The sequence below is a fragment of the Sinocyclocheilus grahami genome, unplaced genomic scaffold (assembly GCF_001515645.1).
Source record: "Sinocyclocheilus grahami isolate Dianchi unplaced genomic scaffold, SAMN03320097.WGS_v1.1 scaffold43.1, whole genome shotgun sequence".
Lineage (NCBI taxonomy): Eukaryota > Metazoa > Chordata > Actinopteri > Cypriniformes > Cyprinidae > Sinocyclocheilus > Sinocyclocheilus grahami.
Genome location: NW_015505222.1, coordinates 746,367 through 769,398, shown reverse-complemented (window position 1 = coordinate 769,398; position 23,032 = coordinate 746,367). Strand labels below are relative to the sequence as shown.

Sequence of the window (23,032 nt, the reverse complement as noted above, 5' to 3'; positions counted from 1 at the left end):
TTAAATAGAATTTCCTTCACAGAATGAAAGGTGATTTGAGACACTGCTAGTGTTCCAATGAAATAGATTTGTGAGTTTGAGAAACGGTTTAATTTCCAGTGTCACATATGGTCCCATACAGTAGTGATGCAACACCCTTTCAAGGGGACGAGAGAGCGGAATGAGACGCAGCCGGGAACAGCTAATCCAGTCCAGCACAGCATCTCAACGTGATTCCCTCAGTAAGCGTCTCTAAATCTATCTCAGCCGGGAACTCATTAATTTTGTGCCACAATCAACATCTTCAGCCCACTATATGACCATCAGCCTGACTCATTCCTCAAACACCACCACAATTTCCAGCCTAGCAACCACACGCTGTTGATTATTGACCACAACGTAGAAGCCATGACTGCTCGCCCACCCACCCACACACACACACACTCTTTTCTCCGGCAGTTTTAATTTGACACCCTGAGCCGGGGTAACGAGGTGAGGAGAGAGGAGCCGCAGTGGAATTCATTAGCCGCGCCACTGCAGGGTCCTCTCTCCCGGCGTTAATGACATCGGAGGCTGGAGAAAAACGAGACAGCCCAGACACAGGATGAAATAAACATGAGCGCTGTCAGGACTGAAGCTTCGGGCTACAGGGACGGCGAGAGCCTGGTCTGAAGACCTCCAGCCCTCAAAAGATCACACCAGATGCCTCCGGGACCCTCGGCGTGATTCTGAGCTGCATGTTATTACGGCCTGATGAAAGCAAGAAGAGCTGCGGATGGAAACGCAGGGATGGGCGGCATGACTTGCTGTAGCGGTCATACCGCGGTAAACTAGTGTTTGCACGGCTCTCAGTGGGCAGGACAACTTTTGGCTATTTACACGACAAACTGACGGATGAACACGCAGAAATGACGTGTGACGTACAAGTCGAGAAAGAAGCAGCTGTTAGGGGCGGAGCCAAAAGCTGGCTATCTGAATGTGGCTTGTCCAATCAGAACGCACATTATAGTGATTTTACCACAGTGCGATGCAAAACAATGCAATTTTATATAATAAAACACCAGGGTTATTATCGTTAACTAAAACTGAAACCATAAAAAAAAAATCTTTATTACCTGAAACTAAATAAACATTAACTGAAATCAAATAAAATACCGTAAGCTCATTTTATTTCAGCCAGTTGACAAAGCAACGTTTTCATTTGGTTTAACTGGAAGTAGTAAAATAACTAAAACTAATAAATAAAAACAAATAAAACTAGACTTATTTAAAAAAAAACTTTTTTAGTTCTCATATGTTATCATTTGTTAATGCATTAACTAGCATAAACTAACAGTGTTATGTTTATACTGCTTTTATTAACCTTTGTTAATGTTAGGTAATAAAATGTTCATGTTAGTTCACAGTGCATTAACTAACATTAACAGATACAGCTTTTGATTTTAATAATGTACAAGTAAATGTTGAACTCGGCATTAACTAAGATTAATAAATGCTGTATAAGCATTGTTCAAGTTAACTAATGTCAACAAATGAAACCTTATTGTAAAATGTTACCAAAAAGACGAATAAAACTAACAAAAACACAACAAAATTACTAATATAAAAATAAAATATTATAAATATTATAACTGATATTAAATACAATATGAACAAATAACTATAATAGTATATCAGTGATACTAATTTAACATTATAAAAGGCACAAATATTCAATAGTTACAATATTCACTGAAAAAGTACATCTTTCGCCAAGCAATAATATACAATATTATACACACACACACACACACACACACACACATACATATATATACATATATATATATATATATATAGCAAAAGATGTACTTGATTATATATTAATGTTTAAAATTTAATTGATTATTCGTTCATTATTTTCTTTAAAAAAATTACTATTTTGTGATATATACCATGACTGTGAGATCAAATCTAATCATAACATGGTGTAAGATTATGGTAATACAGCTCAACCTTGAGTGACACCACATTCAAGACAAGACAAATCCATCACTGGCAGTAACAACATCTACATTCACATCTGCAATTAAATAATTAACGTGAAAGCAGCGCTCGGACCCCGCTGGAATATATTAAACACACAGCCATCTTTGTCAGCTTCACTACAGATCAATTGAAATGCCAAGGAAAGAACATGCATGCAGAAATGGAAATGTGTGTGTTGGCTGCGCTGCGATCTCCATGCGGCTCTGCATTAGTCATTTGGCCCCCGCCGGCTCGTGTCACCTCTGTGAGGAAGCGTGTCAGATTCTACCCGTCTGAACTGCGGGAGAGTCAAGACACAAAACGCCCAGAAAGTGACAAGTTAAACTTCTGTTAGACGTTTCTCTTCTGTTTACATGCACGAAGAAATTACTTCAAAAAAGTAGTATTTCTCCGCATCCAGCCGCGATCGCTGATTTCGGCGGACAATCTTGAGATTTCTGTGCAATCATGCTAAAGTGTGTTTCACCTGGGAAAAAAAACAGGAGCGTTTCTGATTTTGTTCATTCAAAGATCGCTGCGATGCAGCTCATGTTAAAACTGGCATTAAATGAAAATTCCCCCTTTCTATTTTGTAAATGCGTGTCATAGATCTTATTGTGAAAGACTCGTCTGTGCACGCTGCACTTTTTAACCTCATAATGTTTAAATCAAAATAACAACAGTAGATCTTCTGGTAAAAAGATGGACTTCTCCAATCATGTAGTCTTTTTTGAGCACATTTTTAAGTGCAACATCCACACCTCAAAAACGAATCAACAACAAATGGACTGAACCGAGTCACTAACCCACATTTTTCGAAAATCCATTACACTCAAATATACGACACAATACTGAAGTCAAAAAATCACAAGTCACAACTCCCACTTCATCGCAACTTTAACATGCAAATAGTAGCATTTCAAAAAGAGCATAATCAAGTATATTTATTTTTTCCATTAAATTTCTCCCAGACATTTGTGATATTAAAAAATACACATTATTTAATACTGAAAAAAAACTGTACAGTATACAAATTGAGCAAAACCGTAAAATACAGTAAAGTTCTTTTTTCACTTAATTTATTCCAGACAATTGTGATTTTCAAAACATATACATACTGTATTACTGTGCAGTATAAAAATTTCACTTTGGAGCGAAAACAAAGTGTGTTTTTTCAAAGTAAAAGTAAATGAACATGCAATAACATATTGCACAAGTATCGTATGTTTATTTTTTCCATTTAACTTATTTCAGACATTTGTGATATTACAAACATATATATATATATACTTTATTAATACTAAAGGAACTGCACTGTATGCAAATTTTGCTTTCTTTTTTTTTTGGAACAAAAATAAAGCTTGTTTTTTTTTCTCAACAAAAACATTGTGTAAATGAACATGCAATAATGTACTGTTTATTTTCCAAGAATTGCATCCTATTTTTTCCATTTAACCTATCCCAGAGATTTGTGATATTAAAAACATATTTATTCTTTATTAATACTGAAGGAACTGCATGGTATGCAAATGTAACTTTTTTGGGGGGAACAAAAACAAAGCTTGTTTTTTTTTTTTACAACAAAAATATATTGTAAATGAGCATAAAATAATGTATCGTATATTTTCCAAGAATTGTATACTATTTTTTCCATTTAATTTATCCAGACATTTGTGATATTAAACATACATATTTTCCCATCAAAAATATTTTTTTAATTATTTGTATAGAGTTGCTCCGATTCTGCGGAAATACAGTCTGTGTGGGCCAGTACTGGAATTTCTCCTCTGCTTTTCCTCTGTCACGACGTTGGATGGAAGCAGATCGTCTCTGCTGTGTCGGCAGTCGACTGTCAACAAGACAACATCCCTCAAACCCTCGATCTGACTGCGGTGACGCGACAGAGCGCTAAGGTGCCTGACACACCTGGTGAGGGTCGATGACCTCTCCTTCCCAACCTCTCATACTCAGGAACAGTCTTGACAGTCATCGGTACTAAAACGCGAGTTGGCTAGGGACTTGACGGATGTGTACAGCAGACACCTGTCTTTCTTCGTCGAGATGACGTGGGCCGTTTGCATGCTGACAGATCATCCAGAGAGTCACTCAGAGAGCGACTACACGAGATCAAACAAATGCCCAACAGCACCGACGCTGACATTTAGAAGAATATCTCCAACAGTCTCTTTCACATTCCTAATAAATCAAGCGTCGGCTCTTGATTTATTAGGCAAAAAGTCATATTGGCAAAAAGTCACCTCTAGGTGTAGGTCAGGCAATTGAGCGCGTGTTTGGCTTGGCTGCTCCGACGACTCGACGTGTTTTAAAAGGAATTTCACATTCGCCGAGCCCAGTTCCAATGCGGCAATTAAGACGTTGTGAAAAATCTCCCGCCTGTACATCGAAGGAGTAACGTATGGAAGAGTGAAGAGACGGCAACACGAGTCTCTTTATCCGACCACACCACAGAAAGTGACAAATTGGCCTAGTTTTGGATTTAATTAATCACAGCGGCCTGACAGCTACCTGAGCTGGGCTGCATCATTAGCGCGCCGCTACCAGTGCGTTTGGGGAGTTTGTGATAGAAGACGATTCTATTCATTAACTCGACCTGTTCAGCAGATCAGAATAAACACACTCCAATATGACAATTTAAGAATATTTTGCATTCAAGAAGATCAAGTGCAAGATCTAAACTGGAATTTGCTAATTATTTAAACCAAACTGGGGCTTTTACACTTACAGTGCTTTCTGGAAAATTCCTGGTAAATTCCTGTTTACAGATCATGTGCAAACAGACTTTTTGAGGAATACCAGAACATAATTTGTGTGTTCCACTGAATCATTTATTCTGTGTAAACATGAGCTAGATGGACATTTTTGACTGGTGTCTCTTTGCTTTTTCCGCATCTCACGAGTGAGTGTTGCACTTTTAAAATGCATCTAAAGAACTTGTTTCTATTAAGCAGTGCTGCTATTGGAAACTATTGTGTGACGTAAAAGCATAACCATGTTCTGTGCAGTTTTATTTTAGTATCAGTGATTTTTTTTTTACTGTATTTTTATTAATATTCTATATAGTTTTTATTTTTCTATTATTCTATTTTAAAGTTATTTTGTATACTTTTGTAATTTTTTATAGTTTTTGTGTTTTTAAATATTTCTAAACATTTTTTGGTAATATTTATTTTAGTGCTGTCAAACGATTAATCGTGATTAATCGCATCCAAAATAAGTTTTTGTTTACATAATATATGTGTGTGAACTGTGTATATTTATTATGTATATATAAATACACACACGTGCATACATTTAAGAAAAATATGTTACATTTATATATTAAATATATTTATATATGATATAATTTATATGAATATAAATATATACATGTAAATACATGTAAATATTTTCAGGATATATGTTGTATGTGTGTGTCTTTATATATATACATAATAAATATACATAGTTCACACACATATATTGTGTAAACATAAAAAATGTGGATGCGATTAATCGCGATTAATCGTTCGACAGCACTTATTTATCTCCATTTGAGGTTATTTTAAATAAGTTTTTTTTATTTCAGTTTATTTCAAGCAACATTTTTTCATGGTTTTAGTTAACTATAATAACCCTGATCCCTCAGAAGTAGGAAAACTGTTGTCTAATTGGACAGATCACCCAGGCAGATGAAGAAAACTGGTATTTTAATGGTAAAACTTGGAAATCCATTGCTTGTGTGAACAGCAGATATGATGGATTTACTGGAAAAGTCAATCCAGCTATTTTACAGTAATTTAACAAATGCATTGCATTAAAGTAACTAATGATTACATGTTGGAATTGATCAAATGACACCGTACACGATCATTATGCGATACATACTGCAAAGCATTTACATTGGCCAATCACACAAGCTGGCCCATCCTTTTTAGCCAATCAGAAATGACTTTCCGTGTTGGGGGCATCAATTAAAAGGCTAATATGATTAGAGTAAGTTTTAATTGTAAATGTACAAATACCTTTGTACACACACAAATGTGCAACAAAACTACATTTCCCATATTCTCTGTGGCAGCAAAAAATGATTAGCTAAATAAAGAATCAATTACTCACGTAATGCACATACTTTTCTCTTCATTTTGTTGCACTAGCACTAAAAATAGTTTATGCTGAGAAATAAAAAAAAGACTGAAATCACTTAAATGAACAGCATGTCGCAATTACAAATTCCAAACCATTTCTATACAATACACCAAAATTTGCATCAAAAATATGTGAATATAAATCAGTTTTTCCTCTATAAACATGTTTTAAATAATCAACTGGTCCAGCTGTGCTACAAGTCTTGCAATCAAAACATTTAAATCTAAAAGAACTACAGATCAATTAATCTTCTCATAAAGTTCATCAAAGTCTTAAAAATGCCAAACATCCATGCACGAATGTAAAAAACAGTATATTGTACAATTGTATTCCTCACCTATGCTATTTTTGTTCTTATACTTGCTATCCAGCACACAACGAATCTGCAGGTTTAGCTCCAATTAAACCGTCTTCTCTTCATGTTTCTGACCAGAGATCACAGACATTCAGAGAGACTTTTTCCTTTTGATGCTCTTTCAGTTTCACCCGTCTGTTGCAAATCAGGCAGCAGAGGTCCAATCAAAACAATGAGACATGTCAGTGGACAAGAATAACAATGAAACGTGTCAGAGCTGATTAATAAAAGTACCGTCAGCACGGCGCTCCTCAACACCTACTTAAGGACGGCTGTAATTCACATCCTATCAAAGGGAATGTGACTTCTTAAGAACATCATTGAGATTCTGTCGCCGATGGATGGTGGGATGCTGAGTGACGGTTCGCGGGACTGAAGGACAGCTGGACAGGCTCCAACACACCACAGCAACACAGGATGATTGACATCTCGTTTTTATTGGCGGCATCCCATGAAAAGGCAGGTTCAGGGTTCGTCACCGCCCCCCCTGGACAGACGTACTCAGAGAGGCGTCATGAAGCATGTAGATAAAGAGACGCTGAATCCATCATCTGAGATCCAGAAGATAAATCAGACCAGACTGACGTGTTAAACAGGTGGTAATTTAGATGCAATGCATGTGATGTGAATTCAAAATCAAAAAATGTGAATTCGTTGTCATCGTCAATTCAACCTCACGTTTCCATGATACACAAAAGTAGACCTTTTACATATGACTTTAAATATCAGATTTTAAATAAATATGATCAATATATAATACCAGTCAAAAGGTTTTTTTTATTTTTTTATTTTTTAAGTCTTTTGCTCACCAAGGCTGCATTCATTTGATTAAATATATATTTAGTAAACCAAAAAAAGTGAAATATTTTTACCATTTAAAATAACTGTTTTCGATATGAATGTGTTTTAAAATGTAATTTATTCCTGTGATCAAACCTGCATTTTCAGAATCATTGCTCCAGTCTTCAGTGTCACATGATCATTCAGAAATCATTCTAATATGCTGATGACAGGCACTGTATATGAATATGAATACATATTTTTGAATATTTAAAAATGTAAATTTTTTTCCATGCAAATATGAACAAGAACTGGAACTTTCAAGCGTCAAAAAAGGACACAAAACCAAAAATATTCCAAGTCAAACAACAGCTTTATGTGAAGAACAGACTCTGTTTTTGTGCCCTTGGCACAAGAACTAACATGTCCGATTTGTGAATGAATCATTCTTTTAAGTCGAATCTTTTCAATTTAAAAGTTGCAAATTCAGTCTGAATGATTCATTCACTTATCTGTTTCATGAGTAACTTACTGACTCAATGATGTGGTCGCAACAGCTCACCAGAAAGAAGATTATCAGAGCAAAATGATAATTACACAAAGTGAATGACCTCAGAACACCTGGAATAGAGTACATATATTAATTTTGATGAGATCGCATGGTCATTCTGAACATGCATTGTACTTGCATGGAAAAAGGCTAATTGCACAACCTTTTGTGAAGAAAAAAAGTCATAAAAGTTTGGAACGACTTGGTTTGGCCTGCATTCATAACTGCGTGACCATCCCACAACAGCTGTAGTGATTGAGACATGTATATACACCACATTATACAATCACTAAGGGAGATTCCTAGCGAAAAAGCAAAAGACCATTGTGCACAGCCTGTTCACAGATCTTCTCAAAAAGGGGGAAAAACGAGGTGAGGTGGGTTTGGAGCAGAGGAGAGATGGGTAACGAGAGGAAAGGAGATAGGAGGCGACTGAGAGTGGTGGAAAATGGACTGCACAGGCGCGACGGGGGAGATTTCGTAGTCAGTGTGCTACACAAAACATCTGAAATGGCCCATTTAACTGCTCCGTATTGCGTCCGTATTTTCATACTCCATGATGGTGGAAGATGGATCAAGAGCATGAGATGAGCGTTTTATCAAGTTTACGTTAACCTCCAGCCTTTATCTTGCAGGAGATGAAGTTGGAGGTGATCTACACCACAAGAAGTAAACAGGAGAAAACCCATTAGCAGTCTGATTAATTCAGTCAGAGCATGAGCAGATAATGACAATGCTGACTGGCATTTCCATTAAGAGCACTGTATGGTACTCTTACAAATGCAACTTTTCTACTGAGAATCCTGCAGATGAGCAACAGAATGTGTTGCAGGTTACTGCAACTTTCATTTCTAGAGCTGCTCTCATAGTTGGTTTGATTGTCTCAGTCTCAGACAGCATATCCTGTATATTGACCACCAAACTCAATTAAAATTCTAAACCAAATTCAATTGAATTGAGCAAAAGTGGAAATTGCACCATACACATTATACATCATCAATGGCATTTCACCTCTGCAAGTTAGTCTGGATTGCTTTCACACCAACTGTGGACCATATAAAAAGTTTGCAGCCAAGCAAACAAAATTCTGACATCAAACTAGAAATCTGGAGTCTAATTGGTAAAATCCTCACATGATTAGATCCTAAATTGCATGGATTTCATCCTACATCAAAATTAAGAAACAAATTGAGATTTATAAATGCAGAAATCGACATGAAAATATGCCATCTGAAGTGCATACGTACAAACTTTTTGTGCTCCTACACCAGTTAATAAAACAATCCAACATCATTTTTGAAAAAATATACATAAATAGGCAATCACAACATGCATTTATATCATTATATGCACAAATCAGAAACATTTAAAGTGATTGGTGTATAACAAAACTAAATTAATTAATTGAATTAATGATTTTCTGAAAAGAAACCATGAATGATCTATTAATATAAACTGTGATTTATGAAGATGGATGCATTTAGAAATATTTTTGTGCTTACTAGGGATATTATTATTAATGAAATCTACAACTAAAAAACTGTTACTTGAAACAAAATATATGTTGACTGAAATAAAATTAAAATTATATATATATACATACATATACACATACATATTTTTCAGCCAGTTGCCAAGGCAGCATTTATAATTTCATTTAGTTTAACTTGAAGTAATAAAACTAAATTAACTAAAAATTATAAACAAACATTTATATAAACTATACAGAGACATTAAAAAATAAAAAATAAAAATGACAAATACAAAAAATAGTAAAACTTTAACTACAATGAAAGTGAAAACTAAATATAAAAATATAATTCATCATATCTAATTCAAAATATTAAATAAAAACTATAATAGTATAACAATTTGGAAACTGACATACGTTTACATTTAGGATCATTCTAGAAATAACACCATAAGTGTCTATAAGGTGCGGTTCACTGATGCACATTCAGAAAAAACATTCATACCGACTGATCGAACTAAACTCTGACAGCTACTGACTCTAGTGTGAATGCACCTTCAGAGTGGGAACTTCTAAATGGAAAGTTTTTGATGATGCCCAAAAGTCTGGCTTGAATTTACATTAGGCAAGTGAAATCAGTCATAAAGCGGGATTGTGCTTGAGCTGAATTTGGCGGTGTTGGATGCGGGAAATGAAGCATGACGGAGCAGAGAAGAGCAGCGTGTCTGCTAGCGCTCATCTCAATCCACATGACTCACGCCTGGGTTCTGGGCCACCAGTCAGAAGACGCCAAAGAAAGAAAGAAAGAAAGAAAGTGAAAATACTCGGCACACAACACAACTACTCACGACTTGGATTACTCTTAAAAAAAACTCTAGCACATCCTGTACCCTAAAAAGCATCTTGAAGGAGTTTTTAGACAGGAAAAAGACACCGCACAACTGATCAAAGGTGTTTCATATAACACAAAGCGGCCTGTCCTTAGTTGACCACTCGAATGACAAGCACCTGTTTCATCTTCCACATCCCTGACAGCACAGAGGTTGCATGGCTTCACAAGTGCTGATCTAGCTAGAAAAAGTTGACGCTTTCTTCCAAAAACCACTAGCATTTAACAGAGCATAACTCCAAAGCACTTTACAGCAGAAAACAGTGAAGTACGTAAGCAAGGTGAGATGGGTTATGGACCACAGAATGTCGACTTCAAGCATGCAGTTCTGCTGGAAACGCTGCGGCCGGTTCTTGCGTGTGCAGGAGGAACTTCAGTCTTCCGGAGCCCGCGATGGCACTTGCGTCTGTGCTGGGAAAGCGGCCAAAACCGCCGCTCTCTGCTTCTCCCAAACATTTGTTTCCTTTCAGGGGGTACAAGGCTCCACATGCTTCCTTAAAAAAAACATTTCCGTGCCACGAGCACTGCGTCGAGGGGACTATTTTAAAAGAGACACATGAGAGTAGCGCGCTAATGAGTGTCCTTAGATTTAATATATCTGCAAACCATCAAAAAAGAACAAGTATTACTCCATAATATCAAATTTCACTGTCTAAAAATCTAAAACAATAGTGAAATTTGCATTTAATGAGGCAATTATTGATGGTTTTTATGAGACACGTCTACGGGAATGACAGAGAACTGTGGGAAGCGGTATTTTAAAGACACATTTTTCGCTGGACACAATGGGAAGACTGGCAGACATAACGACAGACAGTGGCTTATTACTGCCATATATTAGCATGTCTAATTATGAGCGATTTGCATAGCCAGGCTATTCATACAGGAGGAGAGAGAGCGTGGGTTGTGAATAGAAAAGAAGGGGGGGAAAACTAGGTGAGGTGGGTTTGGAGCAGAGGAGAGATGGGTAACGAGAGGAAAGGAGATAGGAGGCGACTGAGAGTGGTGGAAAATGGACTGCACAGGCGCGACGGGGGAGATTTCGTAGTCAGTGTGCTACACAAAACATCTGAAATGGCCCATTTAACTGCTCTGTATTGCGTCCGTATTTTCATACTCCATGATGGTGGAAGATGGATCAAGAGTATGAGATGAGCGTTTTATCAAGTTTACGTTAACCTCCAGCCTTTATCTTGCAGGACATGACGTTGGAGGTGATCTACACCATAAGAAGTAAACAGCAGAAAACCAATCAGCAGTCTGATGAATTCAGTCAGAGCATGAGCAGATAATGACAATGCTGACTGGCATTTTCATTAAGAGCACTGTATGGTACTCTTACAAATGCAACTTTTCTACTGAGAATCCTGCAGATGAGCAACAGCATGTGTTGCAGGTTACTGCAACTTTCATTTCTAGAGCTGCTCTCATAGTTGGTTTGATTGGTTTGATTGTCTCAGTCTCAGACAGCATATCCTGTATATTGACCACCAAACTCAATTACAATTCAAAACCAAATTCAATTAAATTGAGCAAAAGTGGAAATTGCACCATACGCATTATACATCATCAATGGCATTTCACCTCTGCAAGTTAGTCTGGATTGCTTTCACACCAACTGTGGACCATATAAAAACAGCCAAGCAAACCAAATTCTGACATCAAACTGGAAATCTGGAGTCTAATTTGTAAAATCCTCATATGATTAGATCCTAAATTGCATGGATTTCATCCTACATCAAAATTGAGAAACAAATTGAGATTTATAAATGCAGAAATCGACATGAAAATATGCCATCTGAAGTGCATACGTACAAACTTTTTGTGCTCCTACACCAGTTAATAAAACAATCCAACATCATTTTTGAAAAAAATATACATAAATAGGCAATCACAACAAATCAGAAACATTTAAAGTGATTGGTGTATAACAAAACTAAATTAATTAATTAAATTAATGATTTTCTGAAAAGAAACCATGAATGATCTATTAATATAAACTGATTTATGAAAATGGATGCATTTAGAAATATTTTTGTGCTTACTAGGGATATTATTATTAATGAAATCTACAACTAAAAAATTGTTACTTGAAACAAAATATATGTTGACTGAAATACAATAAAAAAAAATATATATATATATATATATACATATTTTTATATTTTTCAGCCAGTTGCCAAGGCAGCATTTATAATTTAATTTAGTTTAACTTGAAGTAATAAAACTAAATTAACTAAAACTTATATACAGAGACATTAAAAAAAAAAAAAAAAAAAATAAAAAAAAAAAAAAATTTAAAAGAGACACATGAGAGTAGCGCGCTAATGAGTGTCCTTAGATTTAATATATCTGCAAACCATCAAAAAAGAACAAGTATTACTCCATAATATCAAATTTCACTGTCTAAAAATCTAAAACAATAGTGAAATTTGCATTTAATGAGGCAATTATTGATGGTTTTTATGAGACACGTCTACGGGAATGACAGAGAACTGTGGGAAGCGGTATTTTAAAGACACATTTTTCGCTGGACACAATGGGAAGACTGGCAGACATAACGACAGACAGTGGCTTATTACTGCCATATATTAGCATGTCTAATTATGAGCGATTTGCATAGCCAGGCTATTCATACAGGAGGAGAGAGAGCGAGATGTGGCGTTTCTGCAGTCTCTGAGGGGAAGCACACAGGAACAATCATTTCTGTATCGATTTATAACATCACCACTGAATCATACGCATCAGTTCAAACCTGGCAACAAAATATGGGTCACAATGGTTTGCTAGACTTCCAACAAACCAATAAGTCAATTAGTTGATGTCAACTACAAGATTTTTTTGTCTTCTGCTCACCAAGGCTGCATTTATTTAATCAGAAATACAGTAAAAACTGTAAAAATGTGAAATATTATTACATTTTAAAATAGCTGTTTCCTATTTAAACATATTGTAAAATGTAATTTATTCCTGTGATGCGCAGCTGTATTTTCAGCATCATTACTCCAGTCTTCAGTGTCACATGATCTTCAGAAATCAGTATAATATGCTGATTTGCTGCTCAAGAAACATTTCTGATTATTATCAATGTTGAAAACCGTTGTACTGCTGAATATTGTTTGTGGAAACTCTGATACATTAGATTTTTCAGGATTCTTTAATGAATAGAAAGTTCAAAAGAATCTTTTGTAACATTATAAATAAGCAATTTAATGCATCCCTCCTCAATAAAAATATAAATTTCTTTAAAAAAAAACATTACCAGCCCCAAGCTTTTGAACAGTAGTGTTTCACACATTTTTTGTTATATTAGGCAATTTCCACTGTAATTATACCATTAAAATCATTGTACACCAATCAGAATCCAGTAATAAATAATACTCAAAAAGGGGCCTCATAGTAAAACTTGTGATTGATAAGGGACCCCAAAGTCATTTTAAAAGCTTCAAAACATACTGTTAACATTCCAATATCAAATTTCATGACTTTTTAGGAGAATTGTTATATGTAGACATATACATTATATGTAAATAAAGTTTCAACTTGATAAAATGCTTCAAACTTCCTTCATGAAAAATGCTACATTACTCACACTTGGGTTCTTAGAGACCCCAGATATAAAACATGATTGCAGTGAATTTTCTCATGCAAACGTAAGGTACAGTCCTAAGCTATCGTGGGTTTCACAAAACTATGAAGCAGCACAACTGTTTTTAGCATTGATAATTAGGGATGCACCGAATGTTCGGCAACCGAAATTATTCGGCCTAAAATAGCCAAATCATTGTACACCAATCAGAATCCAGTAATAAATAATACTCAAAAAGGGGCCTCATAGTAAAACTTGTGATTGATAAGTCATTTTAAAAGCTTCAGAACATACTGTTAACATTCCAATATCAAATTTCATGACTTTTTAGGAGAATTGTTATATGTAGACATATACATTATATGTAAATAAAGTTTCAACTTGATAAAATGCTTCAAACTTCCTTCATGAAAAATGCTACATTACTCACACTTGGGTTCTTAGAGACCCCAGATATAAAACATGATTGCAGTGAATTTTCTCATGCAAACGTAAGGTACAGTCCTAAGCTATCGTGGGTTTCACAAAACTATGAAGCAGCACAACTGTTTTTAGCATTGATAATTAGGGATGCACCGAATGTTCGGCAACCGAAATTATTCGGCCTAAAATAGCAAAAAAAATCTCTTTCGGCGTTCGGCCGAATAAGCGAAAAGGCCGAATAATAGCCTATGTACCAAACAATGACTAACGCGATCAAATAGAGGCATGCACTAATGCAGCAAACATGTCGGCAGTGTGAAAGTATTTAAAACTATCAGAGAAAGACGCAGAGATCATTACAAGCACGAAGCACCGACAGCGAGAGGCTGTTTAGTGCTGCATCACGTCTCCGATGAGAAGAAGAGGTGGCTGATGCTGGTAGTTAGGCTACTGTATGATGATTGAAATCGCGAAATGGCCTTAAAAGATTAGTAAATAAACTGCAGAATGTTATATTTTCTAATGCACGCACGAATTGCATGTATTTCTGACAGCGCTGCATGAGCTTGTGGCGCCAGGATTCAAAGTCCAAAGCGCGAGGAAAATCTGCGCTGAACTTGTTACTCGTCAATTGCTCAGTAACATTTTTGTGAATTTTTTTAAAGGCATGTGACAATGTGATACGTGCGACAATCATCTTCCCAAATTCGTAATTTATAAATCTGCATGCTGTTGTCAACAAAAAGAAGCACTGACTGAGATCTTCCTGCGGGTTTCTGCCAAAATAAACGCCGAGAAAAAGCAACAACTCCATCGATATTCATAAATGTTAGTATTGTAATTTTACTGTTGTTCTGTAAAATAAAATAAAAAAGTAAGAAAATAATAATGATAATAATAATTACCCTACAACAGCTCTATTAATGCATTTATTATAACATTCACACATAGTGTTCAAATTGGGATCTACAATATATTCTAATGTTTTAAAAGAAGTCTCTTCTGCTCAGCAAGGCTGCCTTTATTTGTACAGTAAAAAATACATGCCTGATTCAAGTCTCAAAAATGGCCAAAGAATATTATTTTACTAACTTATTAATTTGAAGTTAAATTGTGCCTTGTTTTTATAATGTCTGCTAGAATGTTAAAAAAAATTTCAGTGTTATGTAAATATTTTTTAATTGTTGTTTTGTAATTGATTTTTTATTTGAAAAGCAGGACAAAACAGTAAAAAGCACATTTTGGCTATTTAATTTATGCAATGGTGAAAAAAATGGCAAAATAGGTCTACATGGGGGATAAAATGCGAAAAACCGTGTTCGGTATTCGGCCTTTCATTTTGTTCCACTTCAGCTTCGGCCAAGAATTTTCATTTCGGTGCATCCCTATTGATAATAATCAGAAATGTTTCTTGAGCGGCATATTAGAATGATTTCTGAAGATCATGTGACACTGAAGACTGGTTTGCATAAGAGGAATAAATTATATTTTACAATAGATTCACATAGAAAACAGCTATTTTAAACTGTAATAACATTTCAGAATTTTACTGTATGTTTGATCAAATAAATGCAGCCTTGGTGAGCACAGAGACCCCAACCATATATGATATCACAAAAGCACATGCACACATGCTTTCAAGAGACTGATGTGTTAGATGCAGCGTTTCACCTAGTTAACTATCAGATGCAAATAAAAACACAAATCTATCACGTCTGTTATGCCACGTGCTGGAGAGAGGTGCAGATGATGTATGAACGCGCTGGATGAGAGGTGAAAAGCGTGGCGAGGGGGGTTCGGATCCCTGCATCCTGAGAGCCCAGGGCAAAAGTGGGATAAATGTTGATTAGTGTTGATTTTGTCCAAGGAACACCCGGCAACTGACAGTGGGACTAAACTGCAGCGAAAGGCAGCCATTAATCTTGCTCTAGTTTAAGTAGTGTATATTAATTTGTGTCATTTCCAGTACGTGGAGAGAGGCCTCTAGTCTCCGTCTCTCTGTGAGCCGGTGACGGCGAGGGGGGAGGAAACCATTAAAGACAGACGACTCCTCCGGGGTTCGTACGGCAACGGTGCTCACGAGAAGCACTTCACGTTCACTTTAATGCACATTACAAATTTTCAAATTTGATTAAAGTCGTAACGTATCAAGAAAGCTGGCAGTAACGGAGTGTGTCTCCACCTACCAGCTTTACGACGAGTGACACAAAGCAAACGGCCAGATAAAATCGCCACAGCATCTCGGTCTAATGCGCCGCTCATTCATATCTCTGTGAGCAGAGCCCGTTTGAGCACAAGATACAATCTATTGACAAAAGAACAGATTCTGAGGCAGTTTATGAGGCGCATTCAGTCTGTGAGGTTTTATTACCCCGCCATTTTATAGTGGTTTTGTCTCTGTAAGGCACAAAATCACTAGGGCTGGCCAATATATCAAATATTAGGAATCAGGCCCATAACCGCTAATCAATAAAATTGACAGTAATCTGCTATTTAGAGGGTCTTTAAGATGAAAGAAGTCTCTTCTACTCACCAAGGCTGCATTTATTGAATCAAAAATACAATAATAATGTGTTATAATAATAATAATCTTTTTTTTTCAGGATTTAAAGAATAGAAAGTTCAACAGAACCGCGTTTATTTGAAATTGAAATCTTTTGTAACATTATAAATCTTCACGGTCTCTTTTAGTTTGACTTTTGATCAGTTCTTTTTTTTAATAAACATAAAAATAATTTGTTTTTAAAAAGTGGATTTTTTAAATGTTATTTTTAATGAATGAATATAGAAAGGAATTTAATATTTTAATGATTATGGTTTCCTTTCTAGTTCTTCAAACAATGCTTTCAGCTATTTTAAAGATGCAGATATCAAGGAATTTGCATGTGATGCAATTACGCAAACACTCGCAAGGCAATTTTTAACTTATTTATCACACATTTATTTCCTAAAGACATCGTCACTAGACAAATTTTGCAACTTATACCTACTGTATGGGAATGTTAAAAGATGTTTTAATAGTGTCTCATTTTAACGTCAGTAGTGAAACGGCATCAGAGTGGGTACGTCTGATTGATTTCCATGAATCAGTTCTCTCCATTTCAGTTCATTACATTTTGAATATTGTTAAAGCAAAAAAAAATTAATAAAAATCAAGGTAAAATTTCTCTAATGCCTGTATAGACAGACAGACAGATCATCTTCCACAAGCAGCTCAATCAACAGCACCCCAAACTCGCCGTCGTGCTTAATTACCAAATAGCATCACAGTTAAATTCCAGCTATTAAGCTTCTTAATATGATTAACACATCTCAATTAGGCCTGTGACAATTTGCATAATTCATAAGGTAATGTGATTGTGCTCCAGTGTATACTCAGAGAAAACGATGACAGATCTCTCCGTAACTGCTGTTGCGTGCTCTCCTAATCTCATTTCTGCAAAAGCCTGCCGGAGCCGTTCCAAAAAACGCCACGCCGGCCGTCCGCTGCCAGTCAGCATGCGCGCGCCTCTATTATGAGCTGGATTAGGCTTTAGCGTTTCCGCTTGAAGGATGATGAGCCGGTCCAACAGATGTGATTCTCATCCTGCTCGTTGGCGCTCGGTGGAGATGCTGCATCAGCATGTTTAAAAAAAACAGACAAGAGAATGAAAGACAAAGCAGAGCGTATTCGCACTGAGACCAGACCGGCCGTGTGCCAGTGACGGCCCTGCAAAGAGAGCATCGACGGCACGAGAAGCAAATGATTTCAGGCAGCTGTGCAGGAGAATATGAACTGCTTTGTTTGTTTTCACCTGATCGGACACCTGAGGGAAGCACCAAGCCGCTGAATGCTACACACTTGTCAACAGGAGTGAATGTGGAGTCGAGGCCTATGGGTCAGATCTGGAAAAGCAATGCTAGATGCCAATAATAAACAGCAGATAAACATTGTGCATGCAAAATAAACTTGTAAGAGGAAGCAGAAAACAACTGCAAAACATGTGCATGCAATCAAATTCAAAAAAATGTAAAAGTTCAATGCTACTTTTTATCTTGGTCTTTTTCCCCCTCGCAATCGCAAGTTTATATCTTACAATTCAGAGTTTATACCTTGTAATTCTCAGAATAAAATTTCTAATTATGAGATATAAACTTGAAAATGTGAGGAAAAATCCGAATTGTGAGATAAAAAGCTGCAATTGCATAATTTTTTATTTAGTGGCAGAAACCATAAATAAAAAATAATAATTGCAAGATGTGAACTCACTATTCTGAAAAGAAAAATCAGAATTGTGTGATACAAAGTTTTTAGTATTTTTTATTTTATGGAAGAAACAAAATAAAAAAATAACTGTGAGAACAAAAATGTAAAAATAATAAGTATAGGTTTATATATATATATATATATATATATATACACAGTATACTGTGGAAAAAGTGGCCATTAATTCATTAAAAACATTTTAAAGAAGTAGTGATCTGCATTCTTCTCAGTCAAACTCATGTAAATGGTGTCTAGTCATCATATTGGAAATAAAACAGGATTATTTAGCATTTTTTATTAATTCAATTTATACTTTTGGCAGTCTGATTAAATTATGCATAACAAAAATATTATAATCATGGATGATTTAATAATAAAAGCAATTTTAAAAAAGCATAGCATTTTTGGATGCAGTGTTGCACGTTGCAATTTGGCGACTGTAGCATGTAATATTCAATACGAGCAGAAAATGTTCATGCTGTGCACAGTGCAGCAACAGTACAAATAATACCATAGTATGCTATACTGAGTATAGCCAAGTGTTTACATATTTTAAGATCAATTCTATTTATGAAGTAGCTTAATGCACAGAATTCCACCAAAATTGGGTGTTTTTAATATCACCGTAAAACAGACGCCCTCTTGAATCCATTTTGGGACATCAAGCATGTCATTGTTAACGCCACACACACTCTTAAATCGTCTGTGTGCTGGTTTGAAAACGAGCTGCCGTAGATGATTTATTCCGTCTGTAATGAGCTATAGAAGTGTATACTGTGTGCACTGGTGTGTTCAGCCTGAGAAGCCGTAAGGAGTCGAGCTTCCCACAGGACCCAGAGAACTGAACGCGCTCGCAGTAATCATATCTCTGGCTCGTTTCAACGCTGTCAAATATTCTCGCCCTGCCCTCTGCTCACCTCATTCTCACCCATCAAAAAATAACATTACATCACCCGAACCCCCAGGCGCTAAACCTTACACCGTTTAAACACATGCCACAAGAAAACTAGCCTTTTGTTGAGGTTTGCACAGAGAGAAAACACTGCAAGTCAAGATTCGTGAGGTTTGACAGACGTTTAGAAGATTGAGATTTATAATCATCATCATATGCTTACAGATGGTCGCAATAAAAACAAACATCACAGTGTTAAAACCAATAACTAAATGAGCTCCTCATTTTGATATTTCAGTTTTTACAAAGCCAGTAAAAAGCTTTGCAAAGACAAAATAAAAAAAGAGTTTGTTTATTATAGAAATTTTAAAACTACAACATTGTAGAAAAAAAACAAAGTGTCAAAACTAATAACTAAATGAGCTACTCATTTGTCATTTCAAAAAAAAAAAGAAAAGCTCATTATAGAAATTTTAATAAATAAAAATAATGCCGAAAAAAATCATACAGTGTTAAAACCAATAACTAAATGAGCTCTTCAATTTCTTTTTTAGTTGTTTTTAAAAAGCATTTTTACAGATTATAATTTTTAAAAATGTAGAAAAAAAATTATGTAGAAAAAATTAATTTTCTAAAAACATTAGCTAATAATACAACATTAAATAATATTAAATCTAATCTAATATTAAATAATACTATTTAGCTATTAGCTCTTAAGAAATGAATGCATTGCTTTATAAACATATGAATAAAAAATAAAATGATAAATTATATATTATTATTTATTTTAAAATAAAAGTACCTAACCATGGTTGGTGTCTAAAGTTAATGACTATTTGTACTGTACACAATATAAAATATCAGTTTGAGACACATAAAAGCACTCAATCTAAATGACCAATTCAGTTTTTTTGGTTTGACTTGTTCACGGTAAAGAAAACATTTCTACAGTCAACGTGAAAAGCATTGCACTCATAAAAACAAAGCTGAAACATTTGCAAAAGCGTTTGCAAAGAAAAGAAAAATCTATTCATAATGGAATAAACAAAAAACAACAACAACAAGCAAGCCACCGAGTGCATAAACTGCTTCCATTAGGGCTTCATTTGGAGCTTTCTGAAGTTAATGACTATTCGAATGCAACGTAAAATCTCTGACAGGCGCTCAAACCCTCGTACTCCTCAACGGCAGAGCGCCGCTACTGTGTCTTTGTCAACGCTGGAGGTTCAAGGTGGTGTCACAGAACAAACTCTGACATTCAGCAATTAGATGCCTTGACATCGTTCTGAAGTTCCAAGAGATCCAAGAATTCGGCTTCCATAGAGACGAGTCTCCATGTGTCAGAAACACTGAGACGAAACCAAAGAGGGAAAAAAGAGACGTATTTGCACGGCTCCTTTCAAGTGCTGGCTGGGTTATTTCGCCGTGAAGAATAATGAAACGAGAGTTTGCGTGGTATCGGGTCCGTGTGAGCCAACTGATCTGGCTGGAATTGTTTGAGTGTATTTTTAGAAAGCCATTTGGTGCCAGATCCTTTCCAACAGGATTCTGTGCTGCACGCTTCAAAGATCACAGACGCTGAGACAAGACACTGCCATTGTTTCAGGAGCATGCAAACAAGTGCATTGCTCTATTTCTGTTTAGAACATGATTTGAAACTCATCACTAATTACATATAAAAATGCATTTTTAAAACTGCATGCATGTGGTGCATCTAAAAAAACCCGAAATGCTAAAAATGCAACTAAAGCCATTAGATCTGTACGCAAGAAGCAAAAACAAAGCAAAAACGGCAAAGCTATATTTTTGCTTTGCCGTTTATTACTCGCATATAATATGAGTAATCCTCGTAAAAAATTTGCTTCTGCATTAAAATAAAACATGCGGTTTGTGTTCATCATTTAACAGTGATTCTGAACAATGTTTGTGAACTACAATACATACCATACAAAGATGACAGTGTGAACATGCACAAAGACTATAAAATCCACTTATAAGCAAACACACACACACACACACACTCACACAGAGTCTTCGCACAGACACATTCCTCAGACAAGAAAGAAAATATGAGTGGAATGAAAGCGAGCAGAGAAGAGCGCCATGGCGGTGTCTCAGATGTTTGGACTAAAATAAAGTGACCCTCCCTCTTTCTGCACGGCTGTTTAGATTTCCCTCTGCGTCCGCCGTTCCCTTATATCCCAGTAAAAACACCGCAGGGTCAAAAGGTCGGGTCGTGACCCAGGGCCGTGTCCTCCCCTGCAGGTGTCAATTGGCACACTGGGAGGAACTGTAAAAACACACTATTGACTCACTGACAGGACTGGATGTGATCTTGAGCTTTACGAAAATGGCAGATACTTTCTACTTTATCAAACCCAATCAGATCTTTTGTCACTTTCAATGTTATATTGTTGCGTTAATAGTGTTAAACAAACTTTGGAATTTTTTTAATGCAAACAAATAGATAAATTATTTATTGTGTTTAAAAAGTTACATATTCACACTTTTGAGGTTCATAAGCTTGACATGGAGAAACTAAGCACATGACAACATTTATAATCTTAAACTTTTTTATTTGTTTGATAAAACAAACAATTTATACATTATAACCACCTAATTCAGCAAATCTCATTTGAGCATGCGTTTTAAAATTGTCTGACGCACTGCGTGCCTTGAAATGAAAAGTTTTTGTTTTTAACAGAAATAATGACAAAATGCTAAATAAAAGAAATGAGATTCATTTGGTGACTGAGTAAATAATGCTTAAGAGTAACTGAGCTGACTATATATATATATCAGCTCCATTTACTATAATTACTATCATAGAATTTATAATAGAATAAATAGTATGCAATTGCTGAAATTTTTAAAGAAACAACCTAACATAGAAAATGAAATGCTTTAATTTTACAAAGCATTTGCAAACACGAACACAAAAAGTAAAAATTGAAGCCAAGCAATTATAATTTTAGTAAAAGTTGATCTGTAAGTTGTGCAGAAAGATTTCTTTTCAGCAATAACTCTCAGCAAACTAGCTTTACAGTCCTCCACTGTGCTAAACATACACTGATCCAAACATCGCTCCTGTGCACTTTTGCCAAAGAACCAACATCTCCACGGATGTCAAACAGAATAAACACTTTTCATGAGCTATTATGATTCCTGCATGATTTCAAAACAAATAAAGTTAACAACCGTACAACTCTGCGGAATTGCCTCTTAAAACACCGAATGACTGAGGAACACAATAAAATGACAGCATACATTCGAAATCCGAAACACTTTTAGACACGACCAACGCAGAAGTGTTTGAATCCATCTATAACTCCTAAAAAGAGGTTTCCTGAATATGCCAAACATCCAAGGATGCGTTGAAGGCCGCAGAAGTGGGGCGGAAACTTTCTTGCAAACAAACCTCAACAATCTTAAACCTCATGCCGTGTCATTTTGACCCGTCTCTCAGAGCTCACGGTAATATAATTTTAATATATAAATGATAAATGTAGTGCACGGTATAAAATGTGCAAATGCGGTATTATTATATTTTTTATATATATTTTCAGTGACGAGTTTATTTGAAATGAATTAATGTAATGGATAGCGTTTGTTAAAAGTGCATCTTATTTGATACCCTAATCAATCAAGTGTCAGTGCGTCTTGAAGATGAGAGTCAGCATGAATATTCCAGATCCTCGGATGAGA

General features: G+C 35.7%; 1 protein-coding gene across 1 annotated transcript in view; it reads right to left on the bottom strand.

Annotated features, from left to right (window-relative positions):
• The window catches only part of pbx1b (pre-B-cell leukemia homeobox 1b), an 83,164-nt gene that overhangs the window by 57,346 nt on the left and 2,786 nt on the right, over nt 1-23,032 (bottom strand). The window lies entirely within an intron of this gene.